Genomic DNA, 20,712 nt, shown 5'->3' on the forward strand with positions numbered 1-20,712 from the left:
CCCGGAGTGGACTCGAACCCACGATCTTTGGTTCAAGTTCCTGAACTCCAAGTAATAATCTTTGAAATATCCACTTTTCTTGTCAGTCGGCCACTCTGCCTATCTGCCTATATATATATATATATATATATATATATATATATATATATATATATATCAAAACCCACCTTCACCCGACAAAGGAAATTATAGTTGGTATGGTGGCGAAAATCTGTCTATCTGACGGTCAATCGTATCGGGGTCGCCCTAGCCACTAACCCGTCTCTGTGGTCTAGTGGTTAAGGCACCGGCGTTAAAAGCTGGGGGCCTGGGTTCGATTCCCGGCAGAGACATTTTATCGGCATCATTCCAAAGGGAAGATAGCTCTGGGGAACCTTGATTTAAGCTACGCCTACCATTGTTCTCTTCATCCATTTCTTTCACACAATATTTAAATAAAAGAGTTGCCAAAGCTGTAGTACATGTATAACTTCACACATATTATATATATTCAAATATTTAAAAAGCTTTGCATTCGCATTAATTGTTTAGATGCTCACCATATTCATGATTACAAAAGGAGTTTAAGTTGCTAGAGCTAAATCGCCCATGCTCCAAAATCTTGCTCGCTTCACTCAGGGGTGGCGGAACCGGGGACAGGGGGGGGGGAGTTGATACTTGCCCCCAAAAAATCTTGTCGGAAAAAAGTGACCTTTTTCAAAATGGAATACCCTTTTGGGCTCGTGCTTATTAGCACTTGCATCAATTTTTTTTTTGAAGAATGCTTAGAATGTCCAGTTTTCAGGTTGGAAAATCAGAAAAATTTGGCTCACCTTTCTCGCTCGCATCAAGTATTGTTTATTGAGGAACTCATTCTATTCCTGGTTACAAAAAAAATGTATAAAATGTCCAGTTTTCAGGTTGGAATATCACAAATTTTAAGCTTGCGTTTCGCGCTCTCATTATTTAGTTCGTGAGATATACTATTCATGAGTCACTAAAAGCAGTCCTTAAAAGGTTACTTTCTAAAGCCTGTTGCATAAAACTTTTTACCTGAGAAAACTCTGGTAAAAACTGAAAACTAAGGTTAGTCTGATTTCCGCCATTGACTTTAGCACAGGGCAAAAACTCCGGTAAAAACAATCTGAGTTTTCTCAGGTAAAAAGTTTTATGCAACGGGCCCCAGGTCAGTATATAAACAAATTACAGCTCGCGCTTCGCGCTCGCGTTAATTCTTTAGTAAGATACACATCTTTATCACGATTACAAAAAATGCTCAGAATGTTTAAGTTCAAGTTTTGTTACATGAAATGTCTACTAGTTTGAGCTTGCGATTCGCGCTTTCAAATCTCACAAGGATCATTATTAGTATTATTTTTATCTTTATTACCAGCAAAAGCTGTTATTAAAAATGACATCCCCTCCAATACAAACCCTATTATCTGGAGGTTACTCGCACGCGACTAACAAACATAATCCCCTGCATCCTTAAACCATTTGCTAAAGGCAGCAATTGCTCAGATAAAATCGAAATTAGCCTATGCTTGATCCGGGCGCCTATTCTTAATGAAATACATGTTTTTGGCCACAACACACACATGTATCATCAATCGTTATTACTATCATTGCATAATATCGTGTTATCCTGTAATGACAACACCGTGTTTGTTACCAAAATAAATAATTTTTATTTTCGGAAATACGAACCTTATTTAATTTTCGGACTAACGAACCTTATTTCGTTTTCGGATTAACGAACCTTCGGAATTACGAACCTATTTCGTTTTCGGATTAACGAACCTTTGGAATTACGAACCTTATTTCGTTTTCGGATTAACGAACCTTCGGAATTACGAACCTTCGGAATTATGAACCTTCGGAAATACGAACCTTCGGAATAACCGAACATTCGGAATTACGAAGCTTCGGAATTATATATGGGAGTGCCCCCCAACCCCCGGGAAAGCTCTGGGTGCGGCGTACGCATAGGTAGATGATATGCTGGTTCAAGAAAGTTTGTGTTCTATTGTTTTCGGTGTGCAAGTTCATTATGATAAACTTGCATATCAAGCAGATGCATTATATACATTCAAATGGGTCATTATATACATTCAAATGGGTCATCAGTAAACTGCAACAGGAGCTAAACCCACCTGATAAGTGACTGTGTCGTTGAATTTCTTATCAATGACCTTGACCCTTTTCTTGACCTTTGCTTCTACTGAGCTAAGTGATGCATATAAAGCACTTCTCTGTTTGGCTTCTTCTAGTCTAGCCACTGATGAACCTCTGTGATCTGCAAAAAAATAAATAACCAATAATAGTAGACCAGTCAAAACAATTTCTTAATGCTTGCTAATGCTTGGCTTTCCAGCCAGAAGTCTTGCAAAAATAGTAGCGTATGGCGGATGCCAAGCGCACTTTTGCGTCAAAGTGTCATTTTAGCGTGAAATGTGAAAGGATGTAAAAAAAAAAATCACATTTTGATATTTTGATGGAATATGTGAAACCTAAAACCACAATTTCCTCAAAAACGTTTGAATTTTTAAAAAACAACTATTCTTCAATTTAAATGCGTTTATCCATCGAATGCATAGTAAATGTCCTAATGCCATAAATTATGAAAATCTATTACATGAATACTCTAAGCCCGAAGGGGGGTGATCGGTTGAACCGTATCTCCTCCCGGGATCCGCCACGCCCGGGCTCAAAAATCGCACCGCGTGTCGGGCCTGCCACTCTTCACGGACTCGCCGCACTCCTGGCCCATCACGACCTCGCACGACGAAGTCACCGTCCGATTCTTCCACCGAAAATCCCCGTAGACTTGCGTGTTGTAGCCCGGGATTCGACCATTACAGACGACGCGACACGTGGGTCGTCTCGTTCCGAACGCCGCGTTCTGATTGGTCAACAGCGACGCAGCACAGACTTACAACATTGAATATAGCATTAAAAAGTCTATCGAAAATGAAAGCGATCTGTGGCGACTTACGTAAGCACAGTGTATTGACGTGTACAGTGACCCTGGATCGAACCCGCCGGAACGTTTTTTTTTTTTTTTTCGGAAGGTGGTGTGGATATATTTTTGCTTTTTCTTTAAATCATATTCCTTCCCTGTTCCTTCCCAGCTTTATTCTCTTTTTACTTTCATGTGAATTTCTATTTAGGCCTGTATTATTAAATCATGGGGCTATTAATAACTATGATTAAATCTTACTTCTTAATCACTCACATTCACACAGTGCTTCACAACAAATATTTCACTTCTGTTCATACATGCAATAATTACTGTGGAAAGCAAAAAAAAAGCGTAACCACATTCGAATACCGTTTAAAAGGACAAATTTATAAAACATGGCGAGATCTTTGATTTGAATCATGTGTAGAATTTAAAGTGAACGTGAAATGAGATTTTGGCATTCTGTCACAACTGAAATGCACTTTCGCACCGGGCGATTTTCGCCAATTAATTTTGGCACAATATAATAAAATTTTATTCCCAAATGTCTAATCAATCAATAACCTGAATTTCAGCCGATCTCGACGCCTTCGTTTGAATTCTCAGTTGGACTTCGCCTTCGCCGTAGTTGCGATATGGACTAAAGTTAGCGATCATAATAATGTGAACCTGCCTCGCGAAGGATGGGGCAGTTTGCGCTGCGCCGCCTGTGTGTCCGTGTGGCAGGTTCACATCATTATGATCGCTAACTTCAGTCAATATCGCAACTACGGCTTCTTTGTTTTTTCCCCATTGCTTTCATACTTTTTTCTTTTTCTTTTTCTTTTTCATTTTTTTCCCTTTGACTCCTTTCACTTTGTTCTTTCTTTTTTCCCTTTTATCCTTTGTACCTTTCACTTCTTCTTTCTTTCCTTTTGTCCTTCCTTTCCTTTATATATACTTCCTTATCATTTTCTTTCTTTAATCCTTTTTTTTTAGTGATAAAGGGGACAAAAAAAAATAATAAAAATAAAAAATAAACTTGCATCATTTTAAAATGTTTTCTTCCTTCTTTACTTTTTGGGACCAATAGAAATAAAAAACAGTAAAAAAAATAAAATAAAAAGCGGGGGGCGATAAAATGAATATCAGCTTATGCAATGAAATACATTTAACAAGTAAATAAAAGGGTTAATGTAAATCCTCCAAAACCAAGTACTTTTTAAATTTCCCTTTTTATAGTTAAAATGAGGGGCAATATTTTTAAACGCTACTTAACTAAATATCATAATCGTCCAACTTCAATAGCATTTTAATTCTCTTATCTGTATTTCTTTTATTAACCATAATCCTATACTCTTTATCACTTTTTACTTTCTCACTATTACCTTTAATCAATCATATATTTTTCAAAACAAATTACGACTTCAAATATGAAAATACTTACGTTTATTTTCTTATTTACGAGATAACTGGATATACTCATTTGATTTGCTTGTTCATTACGATTAACCAGCACGCCGAATATACAGTACACAATTTTCCTGCGCGCGCGCTGCATCTCCCTATGAACGCACTATCCCAAGATCATCGCGCAATTTGGCGTCCATTTCCTCTCATGAGCCTGCACGCAAGACATGTTGCCACGCAAGGCGAGGGGTAGGTGGGAGGGTTCAAATGAGTATATCCAGTTATCTCGTAAATAAGAAAATAAACGTAAGTATTTTCATAATTTACTATCAATAACTGGGATATACTCATTTGATTTGCTAGACCAACACGGATTCAACGTGAAGGGAGGCATGTCTAGAAACAAAAGTGCGCAAATAAGGGAGATTAAGACACAGGGGCCGCTGCCCTAAGAGCAGAGGAGGCAAATAAGGCCTCTCCCGACGGAATGTCCTTTAGATAAAAGGATGTAAAAGAATTGGAAGAGCGCCATAAGGCGGCTCTTAGAATGTCGTCCAAGGCGACGCCATTGAAGAGAGCCCAAGAAGTAGCGATACTACGAGTGTCATGGGCTCTCGGCCTAGTGTCTGAAAGGAGAGCATCATCACCAGCCGACTTGATCGCTTCAACGATCCAGCGGGAAATGGTGTCTCGTGACGCTGCCGCAAACGGCTCGCGCGACGTGACAAACAACTGGTCAGAGTTGCGAAGCGTCTTAGTTCTATCCAGGTACCATTTCAAGGCCCTGACCGGGCACCAGACTTTGTCCTCGGTAACCGAGGAAAGATCTGATAGAGGAGCTAGGAAGAACTCGATCGAACCAGAGGTGGCAGTCTGGTTCTTGGCAATAAAAGACGGTGTGGGAATCAAGCGGACCGGGGGAAATAGTCAAAGCGTGAATAGAGCTGCGTCTTTGACCGGATGCTACAGCGATTAAGAAGGCAGTCTTGATAGACAAATCATGCAAGGAGCTCTTTGCTAGAGGCTCAAACGGAGGCTTAGCCAGAGCGTTAAGCACAGCCGGAAGACTCCAGGAAGGAGTCAGCCTTTTCTTTGGCGGTCACTTTAGGAAAAACGCTCTCATCAGTCTAGAGAGTAGACTGGAATTTGAGACGTTGGAGCCATCTGGGAATCCGGAATGAAACGCAGCAATAGCCGACCGGAAACCCCTGATGGTGGAAAGCGAACAACCGATGTCGAAAAGGTGAACAAAGAAATCCGCGATCGCGGCAAGAGAGGCGTTGCGAGGGTCAACAGACCGCGCAGTGCACCAATCTGAAAATCGGCCCAGCCGAGAATTGTAAAAGTCAAGATTCGAGTTTCTGCGACTCTGTATTACCAATTGAGAGGCACGATCAGAAAGGCCTAGAGCTTTCGCGTCCTGCCCGATAACGGCCATGCGGTTAAGTGGAGGACCGCTGGCCGAGGATGCGTGATCCCCGACAGAGGTTGAGATACTATGTCTGATCTCAGAGGAAGTGTGAGCGGGTCCCCCTCCAACAGTTCTAGGAGTTGTGGGAACCAGTACCTCCTTGGCCAATTGGGGGCCACTAGAAGAAGCCAAGCTTGATCTTCCTTCACTTTCCTCAATACCTGCGGTATTAGGCGGAACGGAGGAAACGCATAACACCTCCGATCCCCCCAATGAATGGAGAATGCATCCAGGGAAGTTGCTTCTGTTTCGTTGACACGAGAGCAGAACGTCGGCAACTTCCGGTTGAGAGCCGTGGCAAACAAGTCTATTTTCAGGGGTCCCCAGTGGGCTTGGATAGACTGGAATATCTCCGGGTGGAGCGACCATTCGGATGGTAGGCACCGACCCCGGGAGAGAAAATCGGCTATCAGGTTGTCGCTGCCTGGTATATACGAGGCAACTGGAACGATCTTTGCACGGTGGCACCACTCCCAGAGCTCCGCAGCTAGGGCGTTGAGAGAGCTTGATCGGGTGCCGCCTTGGCGATTGATGTACGCTGCAACTGACTTGTTGTCTGTGCGAATCAAGACCGTTCGATCGACTTTCGATTTTCGATCGATTTCTCCCAGTTGACTACGAATCCCAACTCCTGGGTGATCCGCAGGAGGAAGGACAAGTGGGACAGAAGTCTGGCCTTTGAACTTGCAACCAACAGCCAATCGTCTAGATAAACGAAGAGTCTGAGCCCCCGTTCTCTTAGGTGGGCGGCCACTGCTGTGACCACCCGGGTGAAGACCCTGGGTGCCGGGCGTAAGCCGAAGGGCATTGCCCGGTACCTGTAAGTCGCTCCGTTGAAGCAAAAACCCAATAGGTCCCGTGAAGCGGGATGAATTGGTATGTGGAAATAGGCGTCCCTGAGATCTAGGGAGGCAGCCCAATCCGATGCCTGTAGAGACGGCAGAATAGATGCCAGTGTTTCCATTCTGAAATGGTCTGGCTGGATGAATTTGTTGATCATTTTCATGTTCAGAATCATCCGTAATTTTCCCAAGCGCTTGGGAATGACGAAGATAGGAGAGAGACAGAGATGAGGACTGTCCGGCACTCTCTCTATGGCCTCCTTCTCCAGCAGCACATCGATTTCTACTTTGATATGCTGCTGATGAAGAAGGGAAACGGTCGGCGGTGCGGATCGAATCACGCCGTGCGGGAAGGCCTCTATATCGATATAGAAGCCATCTCGCATGATGGATAAGATAAAAGCGTCGTCCGTTATTCCCTCCCATGCGGGGAGGAAATGACGGAGACGACCGCTGACCGGTACCAGCGCTCGGGGAAACCCATCAAAGAGGCCGTTTGGGCCTAGCAGGAGCCTTGGAGGCTGGACGGCTGCCCCTACCCCTACCACCACGTGAGGAACTCACCGGAGGTCTAGTGCGAGCTCTGTGATTAGGCGGAGCGTGTGCACGGGGTTGGGGTGGAGTCACCACGGGGCGAGAAGAAGGCCGAGCCTTGGAGGTCGATTTCTTCGTCGGTGGAGCCGTCGGGCGCGAGACCTTGAGCTCTTTAAGAAGCTCCGAGGCCTGTTTGGGTCCTTCGATCTCTTCTTTTAGAAGAGAGGCCACCTCGCCCCCGAACAAATGTTTGTTCGATTGGGGAACGCCTGGGAGGAACTCAAGCAAGTCCTTGGACGCGATGCCCAGTCTGTTAAGGACACGAGTTCTGCGCGAGTTGGATGCAGTAGTGGCTGCAGTAGCTAGTTGCATCCAGAGCTCGCCTACCAAGGACAAAAGTGCCTCATCAAGAAGGACACTGTCGTTGGCTGACACTTCCAGTTCAGAGGACTGTGCTTGCAAGCCGAGCAAGGCCCCGAGGAAGGCTGTAAGTCTAAGGGCTGAACGAGTCAAGGCCTCATATCTAACGTCCGCTTTCTCCACAGTAGCAAAGTGATTGAAAGAGCAGCGTGTCCTCAAACGTGCCCCGATGCGGTTAAGCTGGGGAGAAAACGTTTTGGGAGTGAAGAACGCCTCGGTGTCGTCCTTGGAGAAGGCAAAACCCTTTCCGAAGGCTACCGGCTTCCTTCCCTGGGCGGCAGGCACGCTAGCCTGTGCGGCCGCCCTTTCGTATGCAGCCTTAAAGTCATTAGTGAGCGGAATAACCTGTGGGGTTTTCCGAGGCTGTGGGAAGAAGAGAGAGTCCAAATCTCCCTCTACCGGCTCGTTTGGAGGGTAGAAATGTGGGAGATATCTATGGAGGATCTCTATGGTGTCCTGAGCCGTACTGCCCGCCGGTTGGGGGGCCGGGCTAACGGGAGGATCGGGATTGAACTCATCCTCCGATAGGGCTTGTTCCGCCTCCAGAGGGGGGGGGGGGGACCAACCCAAGTCTCCTCACCGGGCGGAGCCCCGAGGGTAGCAGGCGCCCGTGAAAGGCTCGAGCGGTGTGTGCCATGGCCGGACTCACGGGGAAGAAGCCCCGAGGTCGGCCGAGCCTGAGAACTCACGGGCGTAGCCTGAGTGGGTTCGAGAGCTGGTGATTCGTTAGAATCGCTAGCGGTGTCTCGAGGTGTCGGATGGCTGATGTCCGCTTGTGAAGCAGACGAGCCAGGGGGTAGCAACCCACAGTGCACGAAAGCGCTCTGGAGCAATTTAAGAAGTTGCGAGGCCTGGCCATCCGTAGAAGAGTTAGAAGGCGGGCCGCCCGATGGAACGGGGCTTACGGCCGCGGATTTCTTCTTCTTCGGCGGCTCCGGTGGAGGAGCAGAAGAAGGAACAGGAGACTGGGCGGGTCTTGATCTCTTCGTCTTAGCTCTCCCACGGGGAGCGCTCGTTGACCGAGAAGAACGATCCGCAGAATTTGACGGAGTCAGGTTAAATCTAGAGTCCGACGGGGTCGGGCTTTGCTGTCTCCTGCGACTAGGGGCTGATAGCCCATTGCCGATGCTCCCCTGGGGAGTCTGAAACGGCATCGAGCCTAGTCTCTTGTGCCGGGCGGAGAGGCTGCTCTCCCCCCGGTCTTTGGGTGACCCGATAGCCGGTGGGTCCAGTAGCCCTAGAGGAGTCGGCGGCATTTTCTGAGCTAGTACGACGCTCCCCGAAAATGGTTCAGGCTCCGGCGCGGAGACCTGGGCGGGCACGTGGTCGCGGATCCACGGTTCCACCCTTCTTAATTGGGGGACATGGACGCGCATCCACGGCTCCACCCCCATGGGCACGTGGACTCGGATCCACGGTTCCACCCTTCTTAGAACCCACGAGGGAACTTTCTCCGTTACCACTGATGGGGAACAAAACCCCAGTGTTGGACACCTGTTCAGCGGCCATTTCGAGCTCTTCTAGGGAGGAATCCGAGAAGCTCATGCTCATGTAGATGTAAATCTAATAGCGAGTAGAAAGAGAAAAAAACAGAGAGGATGGGGGTAGGGGGGGTGAAAAACCCCAACCCCAGAAGTCAAAGGACTTCAAAAAATGAACAGTGAGAATTATAATAATATAATATCTCTAACGGATAAGTACACGCAGTACTATCCCAGTAAAAGGGAACAGTAATAATTAAAGAATTATTATGAGAAACTCCTCCCTATAAATATATATTTATAAATGTTCGTATGAGAAAACACAACAAGAAGACTGCTTCTGCTAAGTTCCTAAGGACGGGATCAGCTGAGAAAAAAAAACAAAGTTTGTATCTTGAATAAACATGTCAATCTACAACAAATTCTATTTAACTTAATCACACCCCCAAAGCCCGTGGAATTTCCACGGGCTCTGCTAGTACTTACCATGATTTTCTTATTTACGAGATAACTGGATATACTCATTTGATTTGCTAGTTCATTACGATTAACTTGCATGCCGAATAAAAGTACACAATTTTTCCTGCGCGCACGCAGCATCTCCCTACGCACACACTATCCCAAGATCATCACGCAAATAGGCGTCCATTTCCTCTCATGAGCCTGAACGCAAGACATGTTGCCACGCAAGGCGAGGGGTCGGTGGGAGGGTTCAAATGAGTATATCCAGTAATGAGTATATCTCGTAAACAAGAAAATCATGGTAAGTATTTTCATAATTTACTATCAATAACTGGGATAAACTCATTTGATATGCTAGACCACCACGGATTCAACGTGAAGGGAGGCATGTCTAGACTAAGAAAGTGCGTACAAAATAGGGAGATGAAGACATGAAGGCCGCTGCCTTAAGGACAGAGGAGACAAATAAGGCCTCATGCGAAGTAAAGTCCTTAAGAACAAGGAGGTGAAGGAATTAGAAGAGCGCCAATTAGGCGGTCCTCAAGATGTCGTCTACGACGATTCCATAGAAAAGAGCCCAAGAAGAAACGATACTATAGTATCATGGGCCCTCGGCCTAGTGTCAGAAGAAGAACATCATCACCAACTGACTTGATCGTTTCAACAATCCAGCTTGAAATGATGTCTCGAGAAGCTGCCGCAAACGGCTCGCGCGACAATACAACCAACTGAACAGAGTTGGGAATTGTCTGAAGAATGGCAAACAAAGTCAAGGGTTAGAAGTCACGCCTTATCTACGCCAATCCCGGCAAATGTCCGGGAGCGATGCATAAGTATGCAAAACTACGTACTGTAAATGGTTACAGATAAACAGATACAGGAGGGATCTTGACTGATAGACAGACGAAAGATACCCTGAATACCGACCAAGAGGGAGTTAGTCAAGCGTCAAGAACGACCGACAGGCGCCATGACGGACTAAACCATACAAGCTCAACGTTTGAGAAGAAACTCAAGAGTTTGTAAGATTCGGATTGAAGGTATTAATCATCCGTAACCGGAGGGATGATAATCGCCGATGATCAATAAACGATCCAACTTTGTTGAAAAAATCGACAAGAATCGTGATCAGAAGACTGAAACTTGAACGGTTCAGAAAGTGATCAATCAACCAATCCGAGAAGGCAACAGCGGGGCTAATAAAAGCCACGGTAGGGTCACCGGCTTAATGAATTAAGCCAAGCCGCAACGATGCAAACGTAAGAATGCGAGATATCTCAAAAGCCCCCGCGTGGGGGAAAGTGCCCAGAATTCGATATCTGTCTCAAAAGCGTAAGGGCAGAACATCTGCAGAATTCTGATAGAGAGCTTTGGCAGGACGTTTCCAGCGGTCCGATAAGGACATGGAACGGCAGAGAGTAAGGTTGAAGTAAACCACTCGTAAGGCAGTCAATGTGTCGAGAAAAACGACTGAGTGCCATCCTGTTATTAAAGAAACTGCCACGGACCTGCTGTCTATGTGGAATAGAACAGTCTGGTAAAAAAACTCAACTGGGCCCATAAGGCTAGGCTGCGATGGATGTCCGCTGGACGGAGCAATCCCTAGCTGCTTTGTCATGACGTCATGTGTAAGCGACAATCAAGAGATGTCGGTCAAGAAGATGCTCTGAACCAACAGACATCGCCAGACATGATACCTCAACAGTTACGTTCCCGACGGAATCGAGTGAGGTAACAACGGCCCTGTCCTATCAAGGTTAGGGACGGAAACTGGCGAAGAGTGTCTAAGTCCCGCTTGAAGAAACAAGCGGAGGAGTATTGCGACTTGCGGAAAATAATCACCAATATTTCCCTCAGTCTGCGATGAGAACCAGTTGTTTACGAAAACAACAGCCACAAGGCCTGGTTTCTCTGATGATCGCAAGGGCGAGCACTAATGTTGTAACCCGCACCCGTTGCGGTACAGGTTAACCTGCCGGTATGCCCCTGATCGCGGGTTGCGGGCCGGGCCGAGTTCATTCTCAAACCCGCAGACCGTCATGCGAAAAAAAAGGGAGAAGTAACGACGCATAATAAAAACATTAACAATGAAAATTGAGTTAGGATCATGTGCTTATTACGTGGCGGATTCTTTTAGAGACGTAGATATTTCCTTTTAAAAAAATGCTGGCGTATTTTTGTCTTGTGAACAGTGAACAGGACTGAGACAGTTCGACATAAATACATCAGTATCTCTTTCGAAGAAGGAGCGCGCGCCAGTGCAGCGCAGCACAGTCTAGTCTAAAGCAATCGCATAGGCCAATGAAACTCGATGTCGAGTTTCCCGTCCCATTTTTTCCAGCTCATAATGAGGATTTCATTATTCATTATTTTCCAGAAGATGAAAGTTTGACCTTTTGTAACCTTTGAACGCACTTTTATTCTGTGGAACTGTCTTGAAGCCAGGGAGCAAATCAATCATTTTTTTTCGGGGGTTCCATTTTCATTTTTTTTGTAATATTTCAGGGTCTCCATTTCTACCGTTTTGGAGGCTACTTTTTTCATTTCGGGGGCTCTTTTCAAATGCTACGTTTTTGTATTTTGAGGAATCCCTGTTCACTTATTAAATTAATTATTACTTATTGTTTAATATTGCATGATTTTAAAGTTATTTTTTTCATGCTTAGAATCTTGGATGTGGGTGTGTTTGTGTGGGTGTGACTATGAGTTGAACTTGGATATAAATGAATTCAATATCTAATTTCTACTCCATCTAATTCCAGTACTTGGCCATGTAATAAAGGCCCACATACCCTAACTTTTCCTGATGTTCTTTGAAAACGCAGCTAGATCTCCATGAAAATTGCATTTCTCTATGGGGGATCTAAATTTGGTGAGAATGAACTCATTAATAACTTAAATATACATGACAATGAAGAAATCATCTAACTTTATTGGCAGTTTTGAATAATATTCACGAAATATAAACTCTGTCTGAAACATAAAATCACCATCATTGAGGCCTTTACAGAGCGAATTGTCCCCCAGAGCTCTGGCAGAGAGACAGAGCTCAGACTGGCTAGCTAGTACAAGCGCCAATGCGTACGTGCGTGAGCCTCCCGTCGGCCTTGTAAAACAGATTGAGTTTTGTTTGATGATTTTTTTGTCTGATATGCCGTATGACAACTCACCAATGCGAGGTTATACTAGACTATGGGATTTATTGAGGTAGCTCGACCAAACCTCGAGCGATGTTCGTGCAGGCTCCACTCCACTTCACTACCGCTACATCGGGTAGGTAGAGCGTAGTGTAGCAGAAGTGAAGTTGAGTGGGGCCTGCACGAACATCGCTCGAGGTGTGGTTGAGCATGCAGTGTCATTCCATTCACAAGAAAAAAACAAGAAAAGAATTACAGGTATTTACATGATATACAAGTAATTGTGACTGAAAAGCTTATATTAATGTTTTATATCAGTTCTGAATCTAGATCTATGTCAAAATAGTAAAATAATGAATTATTTTCAGAATTTGATTTTTAAACGCGGTCCAAATTTCATAACGCGGGCGGGCGACGGGAAACTGAACATCGAATTTGCTGGGCAGCCTGGGCTACATGTAGCTAGCGCGCGCTGAGCTGCGGCTCCGATCCGAGGAGTTAATTGCGCAATGCTTTCGATTACGAGATCAGAGCCGACCCATTTCGGGTACAAAGTAACCCCCAAAAACATTTTCTTTCCGGAATAAAAGGCGAATTTGCAAATTGTAAGTAAATTCACTCTAGGCTAGGTTAGTAGTTGGCATATATTTTCGTGATTTGAGCCTGTATAGTGTGGGGATTGCAGAAATAATTTTCATTTTTCAAAGAAAATTTTACTTGCGGGTTAAAACCCGACGGGTCAGCGGGTCCCGCTTGCAAATTATTGGATTATACGGGACGGTACGGTTCGGATTTTCACTTGCGGGTTACAACATTAGCGAGCACCCCCAGCGCCGGTTGCGAAAGCATGGAACAGTCCGATATCGGTAAGACAAGGAGTTCCGAAAGTTGCGGGGGGGGGGCGGCAAAACTGACGCCCTAAGCAGCTGGGGATGAGAAACTAAGCTTCTAAAAAGAAGAGCTCCAGTGAAGTAAATCACTTTCATGGAGAGACTCATCCACAGTCGGCCCGAGAGATAGCTGGTTGCGGTGATCGTGGGTAGACAAACATAAGTATACATACACACACGCACATACATCTATCCACGATCACATCATCCTCCGTCGCACAGTGACCATGGCCACAAACATAGCATGGATGGAGGATTAAAGCGGCCTGCGAGCCAACTCAAGTGTGCCAAGTGAAAAAGCTTCTAAATAAGATGACAACTCGACAAACGGGCACGGTAAAACTAAAACCATCGACCGTAACCCACTCCACACAAGGAGGAAGCGGCAGAGACGCCCGCAAGCTTGACCCACATAGAGGGCAGTCTATCAGATAGACTGTTTGAGCTCAACCGATGGCCTGGCGGCGAACAGTTTGGTGTGAACTCCCCGACTTGGCACGGTGGGTGCGCCCAGGAAGTAGGCATAGAAAAACAAGCCTGAACGCACGTACACAGCCGACAATCTAATGAGATATACGGCTGTTACTTTCCTCCGAGGTGATGCTTACCCGACCAGGAAAGACTCGGGGAACAAGCTGTGAATGTCAATAGGAGGGGTATCTAGCATATAAATAGCCGATTCACTCCGGGTGTTCGGTGCAGGTGCAGACAAACAGGTTAATCATAACCATAGCGCACCGGGTGGTGAAGGCATAGCAATTACTAAGTATAGGAGAACTATTAATCGCCGCGACATTCAGCTTCAATATTCATGCTCATAAGCTCGGCAGAGCTACGAGATAGTGAGTCATACTGCTGAGCGGTAATGGTGCTAATATCGGAGTCGCCCTCTCTACAGAGAGAAGGAAGGCATGGGGTATTTAAGAAATTCTTACCTCCTATCTACAGGCCCGCCTAGGGGGTAGAATGAAGAGAGTTACCGCTGAAAGAGCCGTCGTCGTAAGCGATGCCAGGTCAAACTCTGAAGCTTGACGTAGAGGGCGAATTCCGAATTCGGGAGTACCTGCATATTAATGGGGGATACCCATGCAGGTGAACTCGCCGACGGCTCCCCGGAGTGCGGGCTGGCGGGAGAAATCTCAATCCGCTCAATGCGCGACACCGGCAATAAGACCAACAGAAAGCAGCAAAGCGGCTTCAGCGTCCAACCAGCAACATTCGGGGGATTGCCGACTTGCTGGGTGAGAACCATACGTCGGCAGCACCTGTACATATCGTGAAATCACCCATGCGGGTGAAAGAGCCGGCGGCCGGTGCGAGGCTGCTGATAAGCCCGGCCGTCGCGTAGCGGCGGACTATAATGGCGGAGAACACGAGGGTAAGAACCCGTAATGCTCGGGGACGTATTGATGCAACCTGTAAGGATGCAACGTCCAGCCGTCGGTCACCGAGAGCTTGCCGACATGTTGGAGCTTGAAAGCCGTATGTCGGAAGCACCTACATAGAAACGGGGGTCACCGGGTAGGTGAGCAGCGTTTCAATAGAGGCCCGGCATGAGAGGGCAGGTGACTGCTTGAACCGCATGGTGCTTAGCACGGTGGCTGAAGCTGATATGAAACGTGGGGGGATTACCCGCACTGCTCGTGGGCGTGTGAAGCAACATGAGAGTTGCGACGCCTGAGCGACAATTTATCGGGAGTCTGGTGACATAATAGGGGGGGGGGGGCATTGCCCGTATGTCGACAACACCTGCGTATTAGCGGGGATTTCCCTTGCAGGTGCGTGAGCCGGCGAATAATGAAATTGCTGGTGACTCTCCTAGGTGTGAGATGGCGAATGTCTGCTTGACCTGCCCGGTGCTTGACACTGCGGTTTTAGCTGACGGGGAGCATAAGGATAAAAATCTGTGATGCTCGAGGGCGTTCTGTTTTGACATGAAGTTGGCCATCGGCACAAGAATCAGAAAGAAAGGTCTGCCCGCGAAGCGGGGTTAGCGACCTAGAATTTCTTCTTCTTCCTCTTCTATGCGGCCCCCGCCGGGGGGCAGAAGAGAGCATAAGAGACAGGGTGGGACGTGATATCTCGCATGAGAAAAGTCACCCAAATCTGATCAAGCCGTTCAGGCACATGGACGCAAATCCACGGTTCCACCTTTCAGGGCACGTGGACGCGATTCCATGGTTCCACCCTTATCAGATAATCGTGAGTTTGACGGGGTCGAGCTCACGTGTCTCTAGCGACTAGGGGCTGGTAGCCCTTTGCTAATGCTCCCTGACGGAGACTAACAAAGCATCGAGCCTAGTCTGTGCCGGGAAAAGAGTCCCACGCTCTTAACCCGGACTTGTTGGACCCGATAGCCGGTGGGTCAAGCAGCCCTGGAGGAGTGAGGTTTTCTATACTAGTACATCTCTCCCAAAAAATAGGTTCAGGTCCTGTCGAGGGAGCCTTGGCTATCACCTTTCAGGCACGTGGCCGCAGCGCCACTGTTCCACCCTAAAACGCTCGGGCACATGGGCGCTGTTCCACCCTCTTGGGCACGTGGACGCGACTCCACGGTTCCACCCTTACTTTTCCAGGACACGTGGACGCAAACCACGGTTCCACCCTTTATAGAGCCCTACGCAAAGGGTCTAACTCTCTTGCCCTCATATTCACTGCCGCTGATCACGGGAACAAAATACCATGTCTGGTTCTCTCCCAGCGGCAGGTTTGGAGTCATCATCTTGGGGACGACGAAGATAGGAGAGAGACAGAGATGTGGACTGTCTGGAACCCTCTCTATCGCCTCCTTCTCCAGCAGTGCACCGATTTCTGCTTCGATGTACTGCTGAAAGAGAATAGAAACGATCGGCGGGGCGGATCAAATCGCGCCGAGCGGGAAGGCCTCTATATCGATATAGAAGCCATCTCGCACGACGGATAAGATAAAAGTGTCGCCCGTTACTCCCTCCCATGCGGGGAGGAAATAACGGAGACGACTGCCAACCGGTCCCAGCGCTCAGGGAAACCTGTCAAAGAGTCTGTTTGGGCCTGGCCGGCTGCCCTTACCCCGACCACCACCGGAGGTCTAGTGCGAGCTCTGCGACTTGGCGGAGCGGGTGCACGGGTTGAGATGGGACCACCACGGGACGAAAGGAAGGACGGGCCTTGGAGGCCGGCTTCTTCATGGGTGGAGCCGTCGGGCGCGAGTTTTTGAGTTCTTTAAGAAGCTCCGAAGTCTGTTTGCGTCCGTTGATCTCTTCTTTCAGAAGAGAGGCCACCTCGCCCCCGAACAAATGTTTGTTCGATTGGGGGACGCCCGGGAGAAACTCTAACAATTCTTTGGACGCGATGCCTATTAAGGACGCGAGTTCTGCGCGAGTTGGATGCGGTAGTGGCTGCAGTAGACAGTTGCATCCAGAGCTCGCCTACCAAGGACAAAAGTGCCTCATCAAGAAGGACACTGTCGTTGGCTGTCACTGCCAGTTCGGAGGACTGCGCTCGTAAACCGAGCAAGGCCCCGAGGAAGGCTGTAAGTCTGAGGGCTGAACGAGTCAAGGCCTCATTTCTAACGTCCGCTTTCTCAACAGTAGCAAAATGACTGGAAGAGAAACGGGTCCCCAAACGTGCCCCGATGTGGTTAAGCTGGGGGGAGAACGTTTTGGGGGTGAAGAACACCTTGGTGTCGTCCTTGGAGAAGGCAAATCCCTTTCCGAAGGACACCGGTTTTCTTCCCTGGGCGGCAGGCATGCTAGCCTGTGCAGCCGCCCTCTCGTATGCAGCCTTGAAATCATTGGTGAGTGCAATACCTTGAGGGGTTTTCCGTGGCTGCGAGAAGAAAAGAGAGTCCATATCTCCCTCTACCGGCTCACTAGCAGGGTAGATATGCGAGAGATATCTATGGAGGATCTCTGTGGCGTCCTGGGCCGTGCTGGCAGACGGTTGGGGAGTCGGGCTACCTGGGGGATCGGGATTGAACTCGTCCTCCGATAAAGCCTGTTCCGCCTCCAGAGGGGGGGAACCAACCCAAGTCTCCTCAGCGGGCGGAGCCCCGAGGGTAGCATGCGCCCGTGAAAGGCTTGAGTGGCGATGCGGGCCATGGCTGGGCTCGCGGGGGCGGACCCCCGAAGTCGGCCGAGCCTGGATGTTCACGGGCGTAGCCTGAGTGGGTTCGAGAGCCGGCGAATCGCTAGAGGCGCCTCGACGTGTCGGATGGCTGATGTCTGCTTGATCCGCTCGGTTGGTAGTAACGTCGGCTGAAGCAGGTGAGCCTGGGAGTAATAACCCGCAGTGCTCGAAGGCGCTCTGAAGCAACTTAAGTAGTTGTGAGGCCTGGCCATGAGCAGAAGAATTAGAAGGTGGACCGCCACGTGGAACGGGGCTTACGGCCGCGGATTTCTTCTTCTTCTTTTTTTTCTTCTTAAGCGGCTCCGATGGCGGAGCAGAAGAGACTGGGCGGGCCTTGATCTCTTCACCTTAGCTCTCTCCCAGGGAGCGCTCACCGACCAAGAAGAGAGGTCAGCCGAATCTGACGGGGTCAGATGATATCGAGAGTCCGACGGGGTCGAGCTACACTGTCTCTTGCGACTTGGGGCTGGTAGCCCTTTGCTGATGCTCCCTTGAGGAGTCTGACACGGCATCGAGCTTAGTCTGTGCCGGGAAGAGAGGCCCATGCTCTCCCCCCGGTCTTTGGGTGACCCGACAGCCGGTGGGTCTGGCAGCCCTGGAGGAGTCGGCGTTTTCTGAGCTAGTACGACGCTCCCCAAAAATGGTTCAGGTTCCAGGACGGAAGCCTGGGCTATCACTTTGCGGGCACGTGGTCACAGTTCCACGGTTCCACCCTTAAGTTGGAAACGTGGACACGCTTCCACCCCCATGGGCACGTTGACTCGGATCCACGGTTCCACCCTTCTTAGAACCCACAAGGTATCTTTCTCTGTCGCTTTCTTCATTACCACTGGTGGGAAAAAGAACCCCGGTGTTGGACACCTCTTCAGCGGCCGTTTCGAGGTCTTCTAGAGAGGCTCATGCTCACATAGACGTGAATCTAGTAGCGAGTAGAAAGAACAAAACAGAGAAAAAACGGGGGGGGGGGTAGGGGGGTGAAAAAAAACCCAACCCCAGAAGTCAAGAGACTTCAAACAAAACGAACTGCGAGAACTAAATAAATTTAATATCTCAAAAGGATAAGTACAAGAAGTACTATCACAGTAAAAGGGAACAGCAATAATTAAGAAATTATTATAAAAAAACTCTCCTGCTAGATTCCTGGAAGGAAAAGGGAAGAAGCACCTAATTATTATTATTAAAACCTGTTCAGAAAAAAATTTCTAAGTCTGAGGCGAAGAACAGGATCAGCTGAGAAAAAAAAGGTTTTTAACTGTCCGTCTTCAGTGTCCGTCTTCAGTCCTGAAGACGGACAGTCAACCTGCCCGAAACGTCGAGTCTCTCTACTACTCATCATCTCTACTCGCCGACTCAAGCCAGCATCTCCTCACTAGCTCTACTACTCAAGCTGTTCTCAACTCATCAATCTTTCCTGGTTTACAGTCCTTTTCAGGACTACTTTCAAGAAAGAATACTCTACTCTCAAATCTCCACTTTCTCGCCTATCCATTTCTTCTCTTCTCCTATCCACTGTTTCTACAACACTTCACATGGTGTACCGTAAACCACATCAACGATTGTACATACCACCATGCAAACCTTCAAACAAATTACATGGTTAGTAAATGAACTTGGTTGCAACAGAGCAGGATTAGATGTGGTATGAGACAAACTATAAAGCAAATGATGTGCATGTAAAAACTTATTATTAATTTAGAAAGCCGTGATAGAAGGTTAAAAGACAACAAGCATGGCCCTGAAAACATAGAGCTCCACAACTGCTTGTGGGGCTGAACTATCAGCAAACTCTGCTCGCCAGCTTGATTTTATGCCGTCATTTTTATTCCCTTATTTTCCATATTTTGAGGTTGATTTTCTTTGTTCGAAATTGAAGACAATTAAACTTTGGATTTTTGAATTCACCTTTGAAAACTTAATAAAATATATATAATTACAATCATATCATTCCCCAAGGACATATTACAGGCAGAGCTGCTCTAACATAATATCACAGTAGCTGTTTATCATTAAACCCAGGCTCGACGCGCAGGCTGGTCTAATGAGGTAAAAGGTGAGATAATGGGGATTACCTGGGGGCCATTTCATAAAGCTGTTTGTAAGTTAAGAGTGACTTTAAGAACAACTGGTGATCCTTTCTTACGCACCAAACCATCGCCAATGAACATTTTCATACATACCATTTACCACAAGAAATGATAACCAGTCGTTTTTTAAGTTGCTCTTAACTTTAAATCAGTCAGCTCTCAACAGGGTTTTGACATAATATGCTCCACCTACCTTTTTGGAAGAATCTGTCTGGATCAGAAGCAAATCTCTCAAAGCTTTCTAAAGATGTCAATATATTTTCTCTCTGTACTATTACATTGACCGCCAGCTGCCATGCATAGATAGCCTACATGTAAAGAAATTAAATGAAAGATAACAACTGTGAGTGTGACTTAACCAAATTCATCCATTTCATGGTACTTTGAAAGAAGCTTGTCATCTATGTCCTCAAGCATCATGGTGTAGCAGTTCTGACTCTCACTTTGTTTAGGGGTTTTAGGTGTCATAAAATCCCATCATTCAAATCCCAGCATCCTTTGGAGTTAATCCACACTTTGCCACCCTCCACTCAGGTGTTGAATGGGTACCTGGTAAGATTAGAAAGTCTATGTAGTATGCCTTGCCATCGAGTTTGGGATTCTTATAGAAATACTCCTCAGGGAGTCCACATTGTGTGCGGACAAGCAAGAATGATCAGAATAACAATTATCTGTAAAGTGCTTAATAGAGACGATGTTTTGATGGACAAATTGCTACCATATGGGTTGGTTTACCATCTGGGTATACAAATCTCGCTACCCCAAATAGGAACAAAAATCTCATAATGCGCGAGACGAGATAATTTTCACTTCGTCGGGTCGTCATCACCACTTCCGGTTCAGAGTCATGCTCGCGCGAGGTTCGCGATACTGAGTTTTCCACCACGCTGAAATCGATGCCAATCAGCGTAATATGTACAGATTATAATACTTTTTATTTAATTTGGTCAGTTT

At 47.0% G+C, this 20,712-nt stretch overlaps 1 non-coding gene across 1 annotated transcript; it reads left to right on the forward strand.

Annotated features, from left to right (window-relative positions):
• Nucleotides 1-260: 260 nt before the first annotated feature.
• TRNAL-UAA (transfer RNA leucine (anticodon UAA)) lies at nucleotides 261-332 on the forward strand. The gene has a single exon. It is a non-coding gene; the product is annotated as a tRNA-Leu (tRNA).
• Nucleotides 333-20,712: the final 20,380 nt, after the last annotated feature.

Source organism: Lytechinus pictus, chromosome 5, assembly GCF_037042905.1.
Source record: "Lytechinus pictus isolate F3 Inbred chromosome 5, Lp3.0, whole genome shotgun sequence".
NCBI lineage: Eukaryota > Metazoa > Echinodermata > Echinoidea > Temnopleuroida > Toxopneustidae > Lytechinus > Lytechinus pictus.